The sequence below is a fragment of the Vipera ursinii genome (assembly GCF_947247035.1).
Source record: "Vipera ursinii genome assembly, chromosome: 1".
NCBI classification, from domain to species: Eukaryota; Metazoa; Chordata; class Lepidosauria; order Squamata; family Viperidae; genus Vipera; species Vipera ursinii.
The window spans coordinates 45,986,183-46,008,011 of NC_139512.1; the positions used below are offsets into that span (position 1 = coordinate 45,986,183).

The following is a 21,829-nucleotide window of genomic DNA, read 5'->3' on the forward strand; positions in this document are numbered from 1 at the left end:
CCGTATAAAGAAAGGGGTTTGGTTTATACTATTACCCACTGAATTCATATAACTAGAGAGAAAGGACTATTGCAGAAGACACACTAATCTGAAAGCTGGGCAATAGACAATATGCCTCTCTTAAAAAGAACAGAAAAACCATAGGAAATTCCTGGCTCCAAGCAAATACAGTTAAGTCCAAAGCTACCAGTTCATTAAATTATAATATGTTGGTATTATCTGTGCAGGGTCTTGTTTACTTGTCTTTCAAAGACCCTTAGAGTTTATTAGCTGAAATTATTTGATTGACATAATGATTTAAATGGAAGCTTTGTTATGTTGTTCAAGCGATTTTGTTCAGGTTGAGAGCTGTGCTTCTCTTTTGAATATCAAAAAGTAGGCGCACTCAGGACAAAGTGGCAGGCCAGGGCAAAACTAATCTGATTCAATTTAAAGTTAAACATTAAATTAATGAAACACCAAACAGAATGAAAGCAGTCAAGGAGTGTAATTGTATACTTTTTCATTCTTATATCTCCTTATCTGGATTCAAGAGCACCATTGAAAAGTTAGCTTTTCTAAATGGCTATGCTATTGTAGAAGAATTGATCATGGAATTTGATGTGTGTGTGTGGGGGGGGAGAAGCACCTGAATTTAATCTTAACTGATCCAGCACAGTTCCTCTTATAGTTTTACAATCTAGAGAACATCTGTATTGGATTTTTAGATGGTGAAAATCCGTCTATAGTACACTCTAGCACCATGGTGGCGAACCTATGGCACGCGTGACACAGGTGGCACACAGAGCCCGCACTGTGGGCATGCCCCAGTCCTGGGCCTTCAGCTGGGTTTTATAAAACCTTTTCACTTTAGGCCTCTGCCGCTGTGTGCAAAACAAAAAAAAGGTTCAATCAATCAATCAATTTCAACTTCTCTCAGGAAAAAAAAAGATCTCGCAAAGTTGGAATTGATTGATTGAACTTTTTAGTCCCACCCAGTCTGCCATCACCACTGCAGCCACGCCCACCCAACGGCCATGCCCACCCAATGGGCCACACCCACCCAGCACCCGATGATACATGAGTGGATTTTGGGTTGCAGTTTGGGCACTCGGTCTCTTAAAGATTTGCCATCACTGCTCTAGCATATAGCTAAGTTGACAGCACCTGTTGCCCTTTTATACCAAGAGGAGTAAGATGAAAGTAACTTCTCTGACAGTCTGTGCAATTCACATTTTCAAAAGTATAAAGCACCAAATGATTACAGAAACATGATGACTAATTAGTTCAAATTACAGTGAACTTCATGTTTATAGCTTCAGGGAAACATTACCAGTTTATCACCTTGCACTGCCACAACCATTAATAGATATTACTTCTCATAGTCATAGTGCTTTTTTTTTTTAGAAAGGTGGAGGAGGCTTGCTTAAATATAACATTCCAATAATACATTGAGATGAATCACTATGGTGGCAACTTAGGAAGCCACTTTTAATTTTAATTACTAACCTCTGCAATTAATGACAAATTTACCCAAAGGTACATCTGCACTTTTAACTAATTATATTCTACTTCTTCAATGGCTCTGTGTTAGTAGTGGGTAGATCAGAGATACAAATGACTTTGTTCTGGCTGTCTCAAAGGTCTCAGACTATAATGTGTTGATAAGATGTAACATAATATACAAAGAAAGGGCCATTAAACAAAAGAATTGGGTATGTGGGTAGAGAAGTGTAGGCAGGAGTTAACATAATAGAGAGGATGCTCCCTGTAGGCAGAAGTTATCAGAATAGAGACAATATTCTCTGTATCTACCATTATTCAAGATGATGGTTTTTCAGTTGCATTAGGAACCTGTGTCTATGTAAGTATATAATTACATGACACACATAAATGCATACAGCAAATATATCGGTAGTCCACATTGACTCACAATGCTTCTTCATTCTCTTCTTGGACATCACACAGGCTGCAGAAAGGCAGCACTTTCCTTAGGTTTTTGGACCAAGTCAGATTATTTTGGTCCTTTATAAATAAGAAGCTCTCCAGAGTCTGACAGATATGAAGATGTCAGTAATTGATCAAGATTTTTTCTTATTCAAAGTATGCATACATTCTATTGTTGAACTGTTGCCTTCCATATATAGATGTCTTATTACCCATATTATGCTGTCAGTTTGCTAAAGGAGAAACAGGAAAAAAAGTATCAGGGTACAGAGCTTAGAAAACTTCCAGTTCAGCAGATAACCCAAGAATTCCAGGATCTGCCAGAAGCTACTTTGATATTTTTACCACTATACCATACAATTCTGCATTCATCATACTCACATCTTAAAAACAACCAAAACTGGCCCTTTATTTCCTTTGTTGGGAACATTGCTTTAGAAATTCAACTTGAGTCAATAATCAAAGCAACATTTTCCCTCAAAAGTCATGGTGAGTAATAAGTTTAGAAATTTTAAACAATGATCAAAATGACAATCTGCAAATTAAAACAAACAAATAAATATAATAAAAGACTACTTAACAATCTAGTGACCTTAATAGCACCCAAAATCTGTTTCCTAGCCACACTGCTAGTGTGGGTAGGCATATAATAAACACAGCAAGATGGTTTGCAGCAAAATTATTCAAGATGAAATCATCTAAGCATCATTTACTAGTCATTTTATAAAACAATACAGTTCTAAGACATTCCACATGACAAACTCAAATAAAAGGCAAACAACTATTTTAATGTCTAGTCCTGACAACTCTTGACTATTATCTTGAAAGCATGCTAACAATAGGCTTGTATTTGTTTCTAACATATCATTGTACACATCATTTCAAAGAGCTAACAGTTTTACAATTCAGCCTATGATAACATCTGTGCAGCTTACAAACAGCAATAAAACTCATGTTGTTTCCCAAAACAAAATCCTACACTGATCAATAATTTTATTGAGCTCTAGCCTCACTCTTCTGCATGTGGATATTAGTTTAGGTAAGGACCCAATACATTAAAAAAGATATTCAATTGTTGGAGGGAATATACAGAGTTAAGATTCAGATAACAGCATATAATTACTAAAAACAAATGGTAGTAGAGGTACATTTTGCAAAAATGATATGATTTTATTTGCAGGTGAGTACTTTTCAAAGCATCCTAAAGATGCAAATATCAAAGCAATGGTGGTAGAGGAGGAATCTTCACATTCCTGAAAACTACAAAGAAAAATTAATAAATTTAGTTTATATGCTGGAAGAAAAATTGAGATGGAGATAGATGATAGATTTTATCAAAGCTTTAGAAAGGAGAATTCAAACTTAAAATAAAAAAGAATTTCCTGATGATGAGAACTAGTAAATAGCGGAATAGCCTGTCCCTTGGACCTGTATGAGCTTCAGCACTGGAGATTTTCAAACAAAGGTTGAACATTCATTTATCTGGGGTAGCATGAATATCTGGGAAGAGAAGACCTCCAAAATCCATTCCAATGCTACATTTCTGTGATTCTAAGTCTCTGCTCCCTGAACTTTCAAATTATGGGCTAAAAATGTTAGCCCTGTCTACTCTGGATAGGTTCTGGAAGCGATTTTGCAGTGCAAAATTACCAGAAGCACTCCAAAGTCTTGGGCAACAGTTGCCCAATTCTATCTGAAAATGTGTGAGACTGAATCTTGAAGGATTTTGCATGTGCTCTTTTGCTACAATTTGCCACATTCTCATTCCTAACCACAACAAAGAAAGATTAAGCCTGCTTGCCAGTTTCCATGTTCTGCATTCTCCTTTACAATTGCTATTTACTTTTTTTTGTTATAAGTCATGCACCCTAATTGCATAGACATAAGCTTCCTCTCTAATTTTGGCCCTCTTAAAAGCTCTGACTCTGGTTCTGAAAAGTGCTCAAGCAATTTAAAGGAGTGCATAAGTGACCTTGTGTATGAATCATTATAATCTTGTCTACAAATGTATTTGTTCAGGCAGTTGATTCTCTTTTTCCTTCACCCTGTTATTTTTCCCCCTTCAGCTGTTAATGCCAAGCCCCCGTAAGTGTCCTATTAGAAAGTTATTTTAAAATATACAATTGAGAAGCTATAGGAAAGAAGGGTAAAAATGTGCTGCTTGACCTCCCTCCCCCTCCCCTTCCCAAAACAAAAGCAAAATACTTTCAGAGAAATTAGTTTAACCAGAAGAGCAGCAAAATCCTTGGCTTCTTCATAGCCCTCCCTCTATATCCTTGCTTTCCAGTGGTGTAAGGTTTTGTTTGTGGGTTTTTTTTTTCCTAAAGGCTGAGAAAATAAAAGAGAATTGCTGATGCAGAAAGTACAAACAAAAATCAAAGCGTTAGCCAGTACAAGAGTAGAATGTACTCTTTTTTTCCTATTTTTTAAGCAGTAGCCTGCGGCCACTTTCAAAAAGGAGCACATATCATTACACAACATGTAATTACTTTGCTTGCCAGTTAAATGCAGGCCAGGCAGTAGGCCCAATTTGTCTGAATTAAAAAGTTACTAGGAAACATTCTCCTTACCAGTCTGCTTGCAGGAAAAAAATATATTAGTAGATAACAATCACTCCCTAAAAATATTGTTTTAGAAAAAACAATGTTTGCCTTTTCCTGATTAACATCAGCAGAAAGAATCCAATGGTATCAATAAAAGAATAAAAATGATGGGCTTTACTTTCTGCAAATAAAAAGATCCAGTAACTTTGCAACTGATAAACTGAAGTTGGAAATCAACCCTGTGCATAATTGTTTATAAGCAGAGAAAGCAGGAGATCCGAATTGGATCTCTCTCTCTCTCTCTCTCTCTCTCTCTCTCTCTCTCTCTCTCTCTCTCTCTCTCTCTCTCTCTCTCTCTCTCTCTCTCTCTCATCATCATCATGTATAATTTATCTATCATCATATAGCTAGCTAGCTAGCTAAGTAGTTATCTCAATTGAAAACTTCAGGGACTTCAATAACAGGTAAGAAATTCAGTTATTTGCCCTCTCCCCCAATATTTTCATGTAGCCATGTTTAAAGACTTGCACTCTATATCAGGATTCACTAAATGAGAAAAGGATTCCAGTCATGGCATTAAAACCTCATACCAGTATCTTTTGTTCTTCTGGATTCATTAGCACAAATTACTGAGAAGAAAATAAGAAAGTGTTGAAATAAGGAATGAATCTGTTCTTGTTCTCCTTTGAAGTCAACAGGTCCTGTATTTTTATATGTAAAGCATACAATTTTAGTTAGAAGAGAAATAGAAATTCATTAAATGAAGATATAAATATATGTTTAGAAAAGGAGAGAAAGCTGAATCCTCCAGGGCATTACCAGAAGGCAATAAAGAATTAGCTAATTAATAATTAGCTTTACTGAACTATAGTTACATCAGAGAATGACATCTAATGTGGAATTAAGAGTATGTGATCTCTGTTGGTTCAAGGTTTAATGTCATATGACAAAAATGGGCATAACGAGGTTAAATAACTCTTTGGGAAAGGAATTTCAAGAGTATCAAAGTACTCATAACTTCTTGCCCATTTTGTGCTTCAAAGCCCCAAAATAAAAGATTAGTCATGTTATTAATCACCAACTCAGGGGCTCAGGAAAATATGAGAAGAACACTGGTGGATGCCTGGTTTCCACCATTTGCACCTTTGAACTAGAGGATCACATTCTCCTTTAGTAAAGTGAGTTTCGGTGTAAAGATTGTGACACTCAAAATGCTTATAAAAATGCACTCCTAGTTACTGATTTAACTAGTAATCATCATTTCATCAGATTTACAATTGTCTCAGTTATCACACTGACTTGGATCAAGAATCAAACAGTCTAAATTACCAGATAGTTAATGAAGGGAGAATCAATGATTGTGCTGCTATACTGATTGACCTGGATTTTTCACTGGTCTAGTCTAGATTGCATGGTCTGAGAATTGAAAAAAATATATATATATGGTTCCATGCTTATCTGTAAGGATTATTTCCAGAAAGTTAGAGTACCAAATTTCTACTTGAACAAAGGATACATGTGTTGTGGAATCCAAAATGATTTAATTGTTTCCCTTTACTGTTCAATTCCTATCTGAAATCATTGGAAAAAAGATTTAAAGTATAATAAGCAAGTGGAAAGATTAGAAGAATGTAGGGTAATTTTGGATTTTAGTGATTGCTATTGACTCTTTTTCTAATATAAGAAAACATTTTCCCATACCAGAAAATAGTATAGAAAACTAAATTTAGGTTATTGTGGATTTACATCATAGAAGAAACCAATTAGGCAGAAATCAACTGCATCCATGCCAGCTAAATGCAAGGACAACTGTTGCACTGTATTTCTTTCTGAGACTAAGAAAGCCTTCTGTAATCTCCAAGCCTTTTGTTAGAGGAATATTGTTAGAAAATTAAATTTATATCAAGACGCCAATAATACTATATTTCTTCAAACTACGTTTTTCAGTCAGGGTTTTTTTTAAATGGCAGCTTGATTTGGAATTGTGATTTAATTGTTTCACTGAAAATGATGTGGAGCAAAAAGGATTCTGGAAGACAGCTAAATATTTCTTGCCTACATAATTTAGGGGCATCTCAGCCATGTGTAAAATAATTCTAAACTTGTTACACATTTAGTGAATAACATCTGGATGCGTGGATAAACACTCACAAGTGTCTTGTGTGATTTATGGTTCCATTTTTCTGCTTATGCCCAGGGCCAATTTTCTTTCCCATTGTATCTCCCCATGTCAAACCATTCCACTCCTCATTTGTTCAACTTTGTCATTTTAAGTATTTTAAGGTAGCTTTAGCTTTCTTCCCCTCCTTATAAATCCAGCCTAAATGCTTTATGCTGGTAGCCGTACTATCTGCTTGATTAATAGATTTATTGCTGCTTGGAGAAGTTCCAAAATAGCAGAACTTCAAAATAACTATCATAATGTGGCTCTGAGAAAATAAAGTGAAATAGCAATTTAATATTTAAATATTTAAATATTACTATTCGGAAAAAAGAAGCCCTATCTCTAGCTGTTCAAATGTTTCCACTGTTTTAAATATATGTAAATTTCCCAAAAGCAATTCTACCAAAAAGAAGAAATAGAAGCTTCCTTGTATATTTGACACCTTCTATTTCACCATTGGCTTCTTATAATCACATATTTACTATGCTCTCTATAAATGGGAATTTTATGTTCTTCGCCAGGTATCATTCCATTGGCCCTAGAGATCATACCCATTACTGTGGAAAGTTAATTTTTTTGTTCAGATAATGGGAACTTGGCAAGTGGTCAAACTCATGTATGACCAATACCAGACTTCAGTTATTGTTATACTAAAAGTCTGAGAAGTGTCATCTCAGAATCTGCCAAATGTGGGTACAGGAAAAATGGCCATCAACACACGAAAGACTATTGATTTTATTTATACTCCAACTTTCTTATCATAAACCACTTGAGGTACAGTATATAACAATCAAAAACACAAATATAAATTATTAAAATTGTTTAAAATAATTAAAACTAATTATTGAAACATAAGGAGAGGCTGAAGAAGAAGATCATAACTCCTTTGCTAAAATAGGAAAATGGGAGTTTAGAGGTACTTTTGAAGCCTCCGTTGAGGCTAGAATTGACAATTTACAACTTGAGATCTTCTGGAAGCCACCAAATATCTTTATAGGCAATGCATCCAGACAGCCTTGCTCTTTTAATCTGCACTTTTTTGAGTAGGCATATGTGACACCTGTATTTGTTTGGAACCCAACAGAGTTTTAGATTCATCATCTGAAACAGCTGTAAGATACTATTTATCTCAGAAATATGATCACTATTAGTCCTTAATATATTTGTGGCTTTTGGCTTTGTCTGCCCCAGGGGATTTACAGAAAGAAGAAAAAGTGAGGGCAAAACATAACTCTCCATTTTCTATGGTAAGGGTTTTGTTTGTTTGCTTGTTTGTTCATTTGTTTGAATGGCTGAAAGGGACTAACTTAAATACAAAAAATAACTTTGCTAGCAACATGAAATATGCTCTCATATATATAAAGGAGCCTTGGTGGAGCAGTGGGCTAATGCCTCCTTAAGTAACACCAGCTGCCTGCAATTAGTGCAGGTTCGCATCCCACCAGGCTCAAGGTAGACTCAGCCTTCCATCCTTCCGAGGTAGGTAAAATGAGGACCCAGATTGTTGGGGGCAATTAAGCTGACTTTTTAATAATGCCGCTTGGGGTGTGTGTGAAAGCCCTAATAAACAGGCATATACATAGAATGAAGGCTACTGTTAAGCTTGTAAGCCGCCCTGAGTCTTCGGAGAAGGTCGGGATATAAATGGAATTAAAATAAAAATAAAAAATAAATAAATAAAGACCATAGTCTTATTTATATTGATTTTGAAAACTAGTTTATTTCAAAAATACATATTTTGAACATCAAATGATTCAGTGTTGAATGTCATCACATATTCTTGGAGGTAATCAGTGGAATAGTCAATATGTTAGTAAGCAATGAATCATGTTGCTGCATGCACAATCCAGGAGTTCTTTTTCACCAAAGATCACTGCTACCTATTGAACCCTACATAAGAATCAGTGGTGGTATTCTAATATGTGAACAACTGGTTCTCTGTGTGGATGCCGCTTCCGGAAGTCCATTCTGGGCCTGGGCAACAAAAAATTAGCTACTGGTTCTGCCAAAGTGGTGCGAACTGGCTGAATCCTACCACTGATAAGAATGGTTTGGTTCCTTTTCTTTTGCATTTCTAAAGGGTACTGATGTTGTGGTAAAATTGGAATAATATAGGGATTAGAGTAATATAAGAATGCATTCAAATACATGCACAACTACACTCACTCAGTCACTCACATACATTCACACAAAATCAGGTGGCTATGTCAGTCCTTTTGATGTAGAGAGCCAGACCATGCATATTTAAATTTCATAAAATTATTGCATCATGATACCAATTTGCATCCAGAATAATCCATAAAATCCACTTTTTAAGTTTCTTACCCATTTTTTTTAAAAAAGAAAAGAACAGAAATATACAGAACATAGCATGAATCACCCCAGTCTATGTATCTATAAAAGCTCCATCGACTGATCTGGAATTAGCCATTTGGCACACACTTTTACAATTCTTGACGTATTTGTCTGAAGAGGTCTCAATCACAATGATGGCATAATTAGTTTGTAGTTCAATTTTATTTGCACCAACTGTGATGGAAAGACCTTCTAGATATTATAAATATAATAGCCACACGATTCTGGCACATATATGTATTTTGACCTTGAAGTCTAGTAAAGAGCCATTTGTGCCTCATGAATACTTGCAACAGGACAAATGATGTCTTATTACACTCCTGTCTGACTGAATGGAGTGTGAGGCCACATTGTCATCTGGTGTAAATCAAAATAGCTCATGTAAAATGAATGGAACGCTGCCAATCTAAACTAGTTTGCCCCCCACCCCTAGCTTGTGTATTTCTTTGCACTATCTAATCTCTCTCTCTTCCATTTTATATAGCACAACGACAAAGACAAGAAACAACAATGTCACATTGTCTCTTTATGTAACTCTGTTGAAAAAAAAAGCTGATAAACAGATTTTCAAAATAAGCATGAGGGAAAGAAATGAGCGCTGATGATATTTGACATGATTTCTTTATGTGATATTTGCTTGGGCTGACTTTTCATTTAAAATGCCAGGATAAGCACTTTCAGGCACTGATTGAACTCAAAAGTTTCCCCACAGGAAATGGTATGAATGTTCCGTAAGTAGTCATTGGAAATGTTAAAACATATGCTGCTCATACCATATAAAAACATTTGGACTGTAATGGTATAAAAAGGAATTTTAAAGAAAACATACATGCACAATAGATACTTAAAAATGGTTTTCCTTCAGAATTGTGCACACTATCTATTGCAGTGCTGAAATCTGCATGGGAGCAATAGAAATGCTTAGATTAGAAATTCATAGATTTCAGACAATTACACTCCTCTCTGTTATAAGCAAACATCTCATCTAGAGTCAAAGGGCTGGGCCAGTAACTTGGTCACAGTCTGCTTGTAGTACAACAACGGATAAATTTTCAGCCTGTTATCTTTGGTTGATTGCTTCTGTAACCAGCAAAAGAGGTGTAGATGAACAGGGTCTGTCATCTGGCTGCCAAATCAGGAGCCTGTTGAAAAGCAGTCACTACAGATTGCAGGTTTTCTATTGCTGTTAAAGATGTATAAAAGATCAGGCATGGTCATATAAAGGAGTTGTTAGATAAAGCATATACCTCTTTTCAGAAAGTTGAGAAGGCAGGGCAAAAGCTGTGCTAAAAATGTCAAAATGAAACAAACAAAAACAGTAACCCCCCCCCCCCCCGCAAAGCAGATGCAATAGTAACCTCCACAAAATTCCCCTGTATTTCTATACATAGCGTGTAGAACTATTATTGTTCTGTTATATATAGAGGGAGCATATGTTCTTTATTACAAAAGAACATATTATTTATTTCAGAAACCTGTTCTTTTTGATGGTTTAACTACATTTTATTGAATAAATTAATAATTTAATTATACATTTATTTCAGGTTATATTTTTTAGCAACTTCTTTCTTTCTTTCTTTCTTTCTTTCTTTCTTTCTTTCTTTCTTTCTTTCTTTCTTTCTTTCTTTCTTTTAATGCATGTTTGCCCAATTAGCACATTTGGTTTAGCAAGGTCTAATTATAAGTCTGTGTAGGGCATTTGAAAAGTAAAACAGCCACATCCTTCAAAAGTCTTAAGATAGCTGCTTCAAAAATTCAAAAATGTATATGTATACAGAACTATTTCACTAGCAATCCTAGGGAATGTGTTAATTTGTAGATATATTCTCACATAACTAGGGACAGCTAGTTCCAGCTTCTCCTGAAATAGTTGTGTAGCCTTCCAGAAGACACAGCTGCTTTAACCCTTTAAGAAGGACCTTTTTGCTCAGGAAGCTTGTTTTGCAAAGTACTGATTTCTATTTCTTTGCACACTTCAAGTGCATAACTTTTTCAGGGTGAGTTGCTAATTGATGCTTCCGGATAATATAATGAAGATCAACTGATCTTTTCTTAAAAAAATTATAAATCCAATTAATAGAAGAATGAGCCTCAAGGTAGAGAGTCGGCACTGAACAGATGGAAATTTGATATGAAAATTTGATTCCAAAACATGAAGCAGATCTGAATAAAAGTGTCTTTAAAAGTATAAAAATGTGAGCTGGGATTATATTTATGAAGGATCAGGTCAACCAATAGAGGCCTTTGCACTCCAATACTCAGAAGATGAAATCAAATCATATGGGAAAACATTGAGAGTTCAGAGAGCATCTTCCTTCCTTCCTTCCTTCCTTCCTTCCTTCCTTCCTTCCTTCCTTCCTTCCTTCCTTCCTTCCTTCTCACACAAGTAATTCTGTGTGGCTTGCAAAGATTAAAACATGGAGAAACCCACAACATACACCCCACTCACAAAAGAGCATATTTATAATAGCAGTGTTTCTCTATCCACCTGGCCCAAACGCCTGGTGAAACAGCCATTACCTTAATGCTTAATTAAAGGCAAACAGGTCTGGGATCATCCAAATCTTTGGAGAAACACTATTCCACAATACTGGCAGTCTCTACTGTGAAAGGGCACACTCCAGGTCCAACAAGATTGCACTGTTTGATAGAAGGGACCTGAAACATGTCCTCTATACCATATCTGCTTGAACAAGCAGAAACAATAGAAGGAAGGAAGTCCTATTAGTAACCTAGTCCATGCTATGGAGGGATTTATAGGTATTCAGAAACCTAATGGGAGCCAGCGCAGCTTGTATGGAAGTCGTGTTATATGGGTGTAATGATGAATGGCATAAAGTGCCCATGTCACTGTATTATGTACCAGCTTGTTTTTTCTGAGTGTTCTTAAGGGCAGTCTTGGGTAGAGCATGTTATAGTAATCCAAAGGTAAGGTGACCAAGGCAAGAGTCACCATCATCAAGTGTGATGCGTATACATCATGGGTGTCAAACTCGCCACGTCATGTGATGTGTCACGATATATCGCGACTGCTTTTGCATTGCTGGGAATGGCAGTTTGACACCCCTGGTATAGATGATATCTTTGAAGGACATAGGGAAGCTCCATTGCCAAGGCAGCCATCAGATAAACAAGCCATATACCAAGAAAGTGGTTTATTAAAATGACCCACAGAATTCCATCCAAAATTCACATGAACAGGGAGGAAAGGAAGTACATTCAGACCTGCAAGTTTTGGTAACTATAGCTGTCCTAATAGAAGTAGTTTTATATTTACATGACTCTAGGTCTGTTTCTTAGTCTGGTATATTTCATAGGATTGACAGCAAGGCCTTCCAACCTAGGAATGGGTGCAATTAGTGCACAAGGTAAACTTGTGTAAAAGCCCCATTGGCCATGGCAGCTCCCTGGTCTTTGAGCAGGGGCTGAAAGTTCAGGTGGACCTCCACATTATTCATCAACTCTGATTGGGGAAGTGCACCCCCATGCAGAAAGATGTAAAAGCCTGTTTCACCAGAGTTGAGCTAAACCTATTCTTCCTATCCAGAGCCCAGGCACTAGGAAAGGACTTTGACAGCATTGCTTGGTCAGCCTAGGTTAGATATATGTAGCAGGGCATCATTAAGTATTGATAACTTTGTACCGCATGGCAAAAGATGTCCTCATCCAGCAGCTTCATGTACATGTTAAATAGGAATGAAGAAAGGGACCTCAGGCTTGACCTCTCCCCCACTAATAACACCCAGAAATGGTCCTGAAAAAAGGACTATTAACATGGTGCTTCCTACTCCTAAACCCTTAAACTGCCCAGAAGGATATTATCATCAATGATACAAAAAGCTGCTGAGAAACCCGGCATCCTGAGTCTAATGAATACAGTTTCAATTCTATAACCAGCCCTGAAGCCTAATTGAAAAATGTCCAGATAATTTGTTTCTCCTGGAGCTATAAGCCAACCATCTTGTCAACCAACTTCTCTAAAAAAGAAGTATGGAAGGAGTAGACAGCTGTGTCCTTCAATATGCAGAGAATCATCCTCTACTATGGAGAAGCATTTACCTCTTTAAAAATATCACTGTGTCCTGTGAAAGCCAGAGATTTTAAATCATTTCTCCTGATGTAGCATTCCACTTGACAATCTTTCAGCTTCTTCCCTTATTCAATAATTTCTACCAATCACCAAGGCATCACTGAATAAAAAGTGTGTTACAAGTGGCTTAGATTTACTTCTTTCTGGACTTGCCTTTAGCTTTTAATGTTCTTTTCCCAGTAGGAAGTTTTTCTATAAATTGCTTTATTCACAAATTCCATCAGCATACTGTTCATGATCCTACAAAGAAATCCATTTCAGAAATTATCTCCAAAGGTATCAAAATCTCACTGGCAATACTATATATAAAGCAAGAGTTATCTGAACATTTTGATACAGTTCTACCTAATTCCTACTCCCTTAAAAGAGTACTGCTACTGAAAAATAATATTGGGAACAGCCAGATGAAATAAAATATTGTAAGAGTGAACTCAGGTGATGAGTGCTAACAGGATTGGGCAAAAACTTGCAGATTAAGAAGCTACTAGGAGATATGAACAATTTCCCCCAAGATTTGCAGGAGTACAACATATGTAATACACACTCTTACAAATCTCAATGCATTTGACTTGTTTGATCAGGTCTCAATTGCAGTGAATCTTTGCCTAAATAACATTTAAGTTCTATTTACACAAATAAGGATATTAACAGCTTCCATGTCCTTCTTTGGCCAGTGCACTACACCAGTAGGGTATCTGATTGCTGGCAGGGCATATGTGTTGATGGCACGGATATTGTTCTTTCCATTGAGCTGGATCTTCAGGACCTATCTCATCCCTTGAGGTATTTGGATGTTGCTGTCTTCCATACCTCCTCCTGGTTCTCATCTGACTGTGTTATCTCATCTGACTAAGTTACCAAATAACTGCTTTGTATGTCTACTACATGGTCTGCTGGTAGTTCCACCCCATCAGTCTTAACTACTTTCCCTCTCTTGACTATCACCTGGCCACACTTCTCCAGTACGAATGACATCCCAATGTTTGCACAGTAGATCCATGTCAAGTAGATTGGCGAGTTGATGATTCTTTCACTCTTAGCATACAACTTGATATCATTTATGTAGAGGAAGTGGCTGATGGTAATTCCACTCTTGAAGTTATATCTATATCCAGTCTTTGTGATTATCTGAATGAGGAGGTTCAAATCTAGGCAAAACAGTGGCAGGGACAGTACCTCACCTTCATATAAATTATTATGCAAAATCACGTATGACCAATACAAGACATTAAAGAGATGTAATTTTAAGTGTTGGTAGATTTTCTCTTGATTATTTTCTCTAGATTTTTAAATGGGACAGTCAGTTTGGTATACTGGTTAAAGCACAAGGTGTTAGACCATGACTTATAGTCCTTCCTTGGGCACAAAGGCATGTGTCTGACTCTCTCAGCCTAAGATAAAGGGTTTCAGCGAACCACTTGCAAAATCTTGCTGAGAAAACTGCAAAGTCCAGGTAGTTACTGGGAGTCAAAAACTGACTTAAAGGCTGTATGAATCTTTATATCATTTATATCTATCTATTTGCTGCCCAGATCTGATAGCCCTATAGGAAAGGATTAATGAGAATACGTGTACTGACACAGTGATGAACAATAATCAGTACCCACCATTACCATAAAACTGCATGCAAGATTGTCGTTGCACTCTCCATCTTATTGAAATGGAAAGAAAGCAATGTGAATTATCTGCATGCTGAAAAGGTTAATGTCTAGACTAAATGCCTTCTATTAGAAAGTGACTTTTTCATTTTTTTACTAAAATAACCAGTTAGATGTTTCGTTTTTGCTGGAAGGAGGTAGCCATATCATGAACCTCTTCTTTCTGTTACACTCCATAGAGGGTATAAACAGTGATAGGATTCAAATATGTGAACAACTTGTTCTCTCTGTGGGTGCCACTTCCAGAAGTCCATTCTGGGCCTGGGCAACAAAAAATTAGCTACCAGTTGTGCTGATGTGGTATGAACCGGCAGAATCCCACCACTGAGCATAAATCTTCTTTTGTAAAACCATCAGTTTATTGGGGCTTTGGTCTGGACATTGTAACTAGCTTCCTCTGCAGAAGGCAGGGATTCAGCTTCTCCTGAAGTTCCAGAAACAATGGCCAGGGTGGGCAAAAGAGCACAGGAAAGTAGATATGTTTATGTCATTTAAAGTAGACAACAGTAACTGGGCAGCTTCCAGTCCTTCAGTATGTCACCATCAGTATCTCTGAGGAGGAATCATAAATTGTTTGCAATGAAAAACATGTATTGGAGGAAGAAGAAAGTATTCCAAACTGTAATACCTATGTTATCCCTGTGGTGGGTTGGAGGTGATATAATGGAAATGTCATAAGAATGTCTTCTTTCAAATATTTACTGAGGTAAATAGTTTCTGTTTAATGGAAATGCAATTAGGTTAGCAACAAATGAATATAGTGTTTTGCTAATGCCACAGGCTGAGAAATGTCTGAGAAATTCTGTGCAATTTAAACATATGCCTGAGTTGTAAAACTCTGGACAACCATAAGATTGAAGCAAGATATAATGGTCAGTCCTTGAGCGGCAGAATGGAGAGAAGCAGCAACAGATTAGGCAATGTTCAGATAAGAGGCAACTTAGCTCACAAAAGAAAAGGGGGCATGGCAAACATCACAGAAGGTTTCATGGGTTGTAAAAGCAAAGGGGGAAGGAGGTGCACTTTCAGACTTTCCTTATATTGTTATTGTAATCTTGTAGAAAATTAGTATTGGTGCTTCTTGCTTGAATTACTTCAACACAAAATTGATGATGGGTTTTTTTGCATCATTTTGGACAATTGAATGGTTGCCTAGAATTCTGCATCTCAGATATAGTATGTCCAGAATAGTAGAATTTAATAGAATTTTAAATAGAAAGAAAAAAGCCAGTCCAAATTACTCTGACTGTGTGTGGTGTATGTGTTTTTGTGCTGTTTAATGGAAATGCAATTAGGAAAAATTAGCCATAATCCTCATGTCAGTGTTTCTTTCTTTTTTGAATTCTAATTCATTATTCCATGTAGAAACATAAGCGGAGAAAGATTTTAGTTCTGCTATGGGTGAGAAAGCCTCCAGGTGCAATCAATCAAATCATGCTTGCCTTGCATTCCACTCTCATTTTGGACCATGTGAGCATCAAAAGAGTGTATCAGTTAACACTTTGGAACAAATGGTTGATCATTTCTAATTCCATTTGTAATTCTTTGTATAGTGATAGTGTTAATCACAATGATCTATCTCAGTGTTACATATGGGATTGTTTAGAGTATAGAATAAAAATTCCAGCATTTATATGTTAGTATCTTTAGGACAAAGTGTCTCAGTTACGAGGTGAAAAGTAAAAGGCAGAGTTACTTTTTTTTCTGTTTTAGTTTTGTAACCTTAATACCTTAGTGTCATTTGGCAGACTATATTTACAATCAGCTGTAGTCTTCCTCATATTACTTTATTCTTTGTAAAATTCACCAATTTTCTACATTCTTTAATATTAAACAATATTCCCACAAAAATACAGCCCATTTTTCTATTTAGTTCCAATGTTTTTAAAGCACTTTCACCAAAATTAATCTTTAAAAAGTACTGTCTGCTTTATCTGTTTAAATTTTCTTGCATCAGTACTTGTTAAGCTTTTTGCTGTAAAAAAAGAAAATTCTTCAAATTCTTTAAAACTTTTTCCCCCCTTCTTTAATCCTGAAAGAATGTTGATTCATCAAGAGGTTTTCTCTTATCCTGCCAAACAGAGGATCTCTCTTTAACTGCAAATTGTTTACATTTGATTTTAAGAAGTGAGACTTTTGTGAATCTTATGTCCATTACAGATTGCACTGTGGTTGTGTGCCTAATTGGAATCTCTTGACACCCAGCCTCTCAACTGATAAGCTGAGCACCTCAATTCTTCTGGTCTCCTCATGGGCTCTCGGACAATTTACCACAGCCAACTTGCCACGGCCAACTTACTATGGCCAACTTGCTGCAGGACAACTCACCGCGGCCAACTTGCCATAGAACAACTTGTTGCTGGACAGAAGTTATACTAATAAGAAAGAAATGGTGGAATAGAATGATTAAATAAAGGATGCAAAAGGAGGGACAGAATGAAATGTGAGCAACAAAAATTAAAATATTTTTTATTTATTTTAAATTAGAATTGTTAAATTGTTCCGCAGTGAGTTGTCCCATGGCAAGTTGGCTGTGGGAAGTTGTCTTATTCCTCTCCTCATGAGAAGCCGTACAAGTGGATGGTCTCATTATCTCTCTTAGTGCGGAGAGACTCTGATGACCAAAATTCACTATCTGACCACCTATCTCAACCACAATGCTTTCCATGCTCCTCTAGTTTGCCATGGAACCTCACCCAGAACCCTTTTGCTTACAGCTTTGGAGCTGATAACATATTAGCCAACCATTGCTTAGCTGGGCTGACCAATTATCTGGGACTGAAAAAGTCAGTGCTCAGCAAATATTCTATGTCCCTCTTTCAAACTTTACCAATTACTGAATGTTTTCAGTAGTCTATGAACTAATCAACACTGTTTCTCACTTTTCTCAAAAAAAGAGAAGAAAATAGCTCTCCTTCCTTTGAACACATGAATATAGTCAATTTGTTTGGCCATTTCTATTTATATGGTATTTGTCAATTTGTCAATGGTATTTGATTGGCAAAATATTCTTCCTGATTGGTTTGATGATGCTGGGGAAACGCAATGTAGCTTTGATTTAGACAGAACTAATGCCCTGAAAATCCTCAAAATCCTCATCTCTCCATGGTCTTTAGTGAGCTTTTCTGGTGAAGTGAGTTTTCCCAGAAAATCCTGAATGTGTGATAGGAATATAAATTTGCACATCAGCAGAACTACATTAAAGATTTTTTTTCTTGAATTGTCCTGGGTGAACCATGAACTGGCAGCTATGAGGCATGACAGACAAACTCTTCAATAACAAATCTTACATCCCAAAATGCTGAATAAATTGTTGCAATGCAGGATGTATCTGTCTCTGAAGTGATGGAAGAAATAAAAGCTGGGTATCCAAGAGATAATGAACAAGTGAAGTATTAATGCATCAATACTGGTTTACAGTCCATGTTATACAGTTGACAGGGGGATGCAAAACAGCAGAGCAAGGAAAAACATTGTGTTAGGACTTATTATATCTCTCCTAAAGATAAATGTGAGCTCTGAGCATACACATCATTCAAAGACATAATATTAATGCTGGGTGCCTTGCATTGTGTTTGTAAATAGCTGTATGGTGGAAGCTTGGTTATTGTTTACTTATTAAAAAGAAAGGGGTATTTGTACATGATATCTCCATAGTATTGGATATGAAGTTTATTGCAAGCCATTATTGTGCAGGAAAACAAACCTCTCCAATCCTGTTTGATAAAAGAGAACATTTCCATAAGTGAAATCCACATGCTAGTAGTTTTCTATTTATGCAATTACAAGGTGATTGAGGAGAATGTCTTTCCTTGCAAATCCTTTCCTTTGACTTTTGCTATTTTCAGTTTTCCTGAAGTCACTCAAAAACTCCATCAAGAGATGTTTGAATGAAATTTGCAAAAATATAAGCAAACAGGCAGAGAAACAGAAACAATATCTTATTTCTGCACATTATTATATCCATTTAAGGTTGCGGGGGGGGAGGAAAGTATTTAACAAATCTTCAGAAATCGTATGATTTCTTTGTAAACTAAGTCAGTTCAGGCTGGCAGGCCAATCGTCAGCATTTTGTGTGAGAAAAAGTCTGGAATTCATCAAACTAGATTTCTGAAATGTAACATCTAAAAATGACACATTTTGATGGTTTTAAACTGTAAAGCAAAACAGTTTTTTTGTTGTTGCTGCTGTTTTGTTTCCCTATTTTAGCCAAACTGCCATGGTCAAAAGATCCTTCCAAAACTGGGGCTCAATTTTTAAAAAGTAACTGGACAACATACAAAAAAATGGGAGTGAAAGTAAATATAACTAATGTTGAATTAGTTGAATGCAGTAATATTACTACAAGTTGTCTTAGAAAGTTATCTTTTTTGCTGTCTTACTAATTATAATTTGACACAAGAAATTTTCAGAGGGATTCCAGCATAGTAGTAGAAGGGCTGGTACTTCTAGTACTCCTTGACTTCCAACCATAATTGAGGCCAGATTTATGGACCTAAGTCAGGGGTCTTCAAACTTGGCCCTTTTATGACGTGTAGACTTCAACTCCCAGAATTCCTCAGCCAGCGTGCCTGGCTGAGGAATTCTGGGAGTTGAAGTCCACACGTCATAAAAGGGCCATGTTTGAAAACCCTGACCTAAGTTGTGCTGGCCATTAGGCAGGTTATCATATGAACATACCCAATGTTACAACATTTTTTTGGCTGTCTTTAGACAAATACCATGGTTGTTAATGGAAAGCTGCAATCATTAAGCAATTAATGCAGTCATTAAGCAAACTCATTTTCACCAATGGGTGTTTTTGCTGGAAATCAGAAGTAAACCTTAGTTTCTGGTTCATGTGAGTGCAGGATGTGGCAAACAGCCATAAATGCAAGCTGGTTGTGCTGAAGGTACAAAATGCAATCATGTAACCATGGTGTATATGTGTGTGTGTTTGTGTGTGAGAGTGAGACAGACAGACAGACAGACAGACAGACAGACACTGTTGGAATTTCTAATCTGGTCTGTATGTACCTCTTTGGGGTCTGTTGTAACTCTGAACAGTCTCAAAGTGGTCATAAGGTGAGAATTATCAGTATGCAGCTCTATTATAAATATTGTACGCTATTGCTGTAAAACAACATTTTGAGGCAACTTGCTATTCTTAAAGTTTCTCTGCCTCATCCTAATGTATATAAGAGTTTTGTATATTGTAAGGGTTTTTGGATTGTAGAGGTCCACCAAGTAAACTGCTGCCTGACATTTTGCCAAGTATTTCTGATTTCAAAGGTAAGGCAAATTGGGACCTTCAGGAGTGGACCATTTAAGTCTTGACAATGGACCATAGAACAGTTTTCATGAAGCCAGAAAGTGTTTGTGTGTGTGTTAAAAAGTCAAGAAAGTAGCTGCAACTATGTAACTAGAGAGAGAAAGGGGGGAAGAGAGATAGGTATGTATGTATGTATGTATGTATGTATGTAGGTAGGTAGGTATGTATGTAGGTAGGTAGGTAGGTAGGTAGGTAGGTAGACAGACAGACAGGCAGATAACCTTTGCCATTTTTACTGTGAACACAATGGCACACATTAAAATGAAATTTAGTTGCTTGCTCTCAAAGTGTACACATACATAACGCACATTTACACATACTATATACCAGTGTTTTTCAACCACTGTTCCGCGGCACACTAGTGTGCCGCGAGATGTTGCCTGGTGTGCCGTGGGAAAAATTGAAAAAACACTGACCTAGGAGACAGCGGTGAGAGGAGGAGGAGGAGGAGGAGGAGGAACAGCCGTGGGCGGAGCGGCGCTACAAGACTCTCTGGCGGGGAGCGCTGGGCACCGGAGCCTTGGCTAAGCTGACGGCCCTACTTCGCTGGAAGCAAAAGCTTGGGAAAAGAAGTGGGCTCGACCTCTCTAGGCACCAGGGCTCCATGGCAGCGTAGCTCCGCCCCATTCTCTGGCTTCGGAGGGTCTCTTGCTGAAGAGAGAGAAGCTGGGGAGAGGCGACCAGCTCGCTTATCGGAAGAGGATGGATGAGCGGCCAGCCCGGCTCACCTGAGCTGTCGCGTGGTTGGTTGCCTGCAACGTTCAAAAAAGCTCTTCTTCCCCAGCACGCGCCGCTTACTCCTTACTCCCCGCGCAGCTGAGGATGCGAGACTCCCGCCTGGTCGGCTGCCTGGCTCCGCTTTCTTTGCTCGCCGCGACCCCTCGCCCCAGCCCGAAATAGAGGGATCTGACCGCTTCGCTCTTGGAGGCTTCGCTTGCGTCTGAAAAATTACATGGCTGATTTTTTTTAACCTGTCCTTTTGATACATTGCATAATAAAATGTCCTTTGGACCAAAGCAATTAAAAACCTTTGGGGTTTCCCCCCCCCTGGAGTGAAGTGCTTTTGATGGTAAAGGTGAGAAAGAAAGAAAAAAGGAAGGGAAAAAAGGAGAAAGGGGGAAGGGGAAAAGGGAGGGAGAAAGAAAAAAAGGAGAATAGAAAAGAAAGAGAGAGAGAGAGAGGAAGGAAGGAAGGAAGGAAGGAAGGAAGGAAGGAAGGAAGGAAGGAAGGAAGGAAGGAAGGAAGGAAGGAAGGAAAAAAAGCAGGAAGAAAAATTAAAAAGAAATGCAAGTAGCTTCCAGTTTCCACAACAGGTAGAAAGCAAGAAATTGAGAGAGGGAGGGAAAGAAAGTGGGAGAGAGAAAGGCAGGAAAGAAAGGAAGGAAGATAGAAAGAAAGAAAGAGAAAAGAAAGAGAAAGAAAGAAAAAAAGAAAGAAAGAAAGAAAGAAAGAAAGAAAGAAAGAAAGAAAGAAAGAAAGAAAGAAAGAAAAATAAATGAAGGAGAAAAATGCAGAAAGAAAAATTAAAAAGAAATGCAAGTAGCTTCCAATTTCCACAACAAGTAGAAAGCAAGAAATTGAGAGAGGGAGGGAAAGAAAGTGGGAGAGAGAAAGGAAGGAAGGAAGATAAAGAAAGAAAAGAGAGGGAGGGAAGAGAGGGAAGGAAGGAAGGAAGAAAGAAAAGAAGAGAAAAAAGAAAATACAGAAAGATAAATTAAAAAGAAATGCAAGCTTTCCTTTTCCTTCACAGCAAAAACAAACAAAAGCCCCAAAATAAAATAA

At 37.3% G+C, this 21,829-nt stretch overlaps 1 long non-coding RNA gene across 1 annotated transcript in view; it reads left to right on the forward strand.

The window, feature by feature from the left end:
- The window catches only part of LOC310648025, an 87,519-nt gene extending 65,963 nt beyond the window's left edge, over positions 1–21,556 (forward strand). Inside the window, exon 2 of the long non-coding RNA XR_014494002.1 lies at positions 21,293–21,556. This is a non-coding gene — a long non-coding RNA (uncharacterized lncRNA). The remainder of the gene's footprint in view (positions 1–21,292) is intronic.
- The last annotated feature ends 273 nt before the right edge of the window (positions 21,557–21,829 follow it).